The 1,010-nt window shown below is 52.4% G+C and overlaps 1 long non-coding RNA gene across 2 annotated transcripts; it reads left to right on the top strand.

Moving 5' to 3' along the window:
• The first annotated feature begins 42 nt into the window (after positions 1-42).
• LOC116548629 lies at positions 43-1,004 on the top strand. Of its 2 annotated transcripts, XR_004267483.1 has the most exons (4): positions 43-227; positions 286-335; positions 386-743; positions 794-1,004. It is a non-coding gene; the product is annotated as an uncharacterized LOC116548629 (long non-coding RNA). The 2 variants fall into 2 exon arrangements; XR_004267484.1 differs by lacking the exon at positions 286-335.
• The last annotated feature ends 6 nt before the right edge of the window (positions 1,005-1,010 follow it).

Genomic DNA, 1,010 nt, shown 5'->3' with positions numbered 1-1,010 from the left:
GTCTGTCAATGTCTGAGGAGGTAGGATCTGGTACAGGTGTGAGGATCAGAGTCTCCTATGTGTGAGGAGGCAGGATCTGGTACAGGTGTGAGGATCTGGGTCTCTACATGTCTGGGAAGGTAGGATCTGGCCTTGGTATGAGGCTTGTGAGGATCTGGGCTCTCCATGTCTGAGGAGGTAGGATCTGGTACAGGTGTGAGGATCTGGGTCTTTCCATGTCTGGGAAGGTAGGATCTGGCCCTGGTATTAGGCTTGTGCGGATCTGGGCTCTCCCTGTCTGAGGAGATAGGATCTGGTACAGGTGTGAGGATCTTGGTCTCTCCATATCTGAGGAGGTAGGATCTGGCCCTGGTATGGGAATCTGGGTCTGTCATTGTCTGAGGAGGTAGGATCTGGTGTAGGTGTGAGGATCTGTGTCCATCCATGTCTGAGGAGGTAGGATCTGGTACAAGTGTGAGGATCTGGGTCTCCATGTCTGAGAAGGTAGGACCTGGCCCTGGTATGAGTCTTATGAGAATTTGGGTCTGTCAGCATCTGAGGAGGTAGGATCTGGGTATGGGTATATGGATCTGGATCTGTCAGTATCTGAGGAGGTAGGATCTGGCCCTAGTATCAGGCTCTGAGTCTATCCATGTCTGAGGAGGTAGGATCTGGTACAGGTGTGAGGATACGGGTCTCTCCATGTCCGAGGAGGTAGGATCTGTTACAGGTGTGAGGATCTGTGTCTGTCAGTGTCTGAGAAGGTAGGATCTGGCCCTGGTATGCAGATCTGGGTCTCTCCGTGTCTAAGGAGGTGGGATCTGACCCTGGTGTGAGGATCTGGGTCTCTCCATGTCTGAGAAGGTAGGATCTGACCCTGGTATGAGGATCTGGGTCTGTCAGTGTCTGAGAAGGTAGGACTTAGCCCTGGTATGAGGCTTGTGAGTCTGTTAGCATCTGAGGATGTAGGATCTGGCCCTGGTATCAGGATCTGGGTCTGTCAATGTCTGAGGAGGTAGGATCTGGTACAG

Source organism: Sapajus apella, unplaced genomic scaffold, assembly GCF_009761245.1.
Source record: "Sapajus apella isolate SASKATOON/1434 unplaced genomic scaffold, GSC_monkey_1.0 scaffold17649, whole genome shotgun sequence".
Taxonomy (NCBI): Eukaryota; Metazoa; Chordata; class Mammalia; order Primates; family Cebidae; genus Sapajus; species Sapajus apella.
The sequence above is the reverse complement of the archived record's forward strand: the minus strand, read 5'-3'. Positions and strand labels throughout refer to the sequence as shown.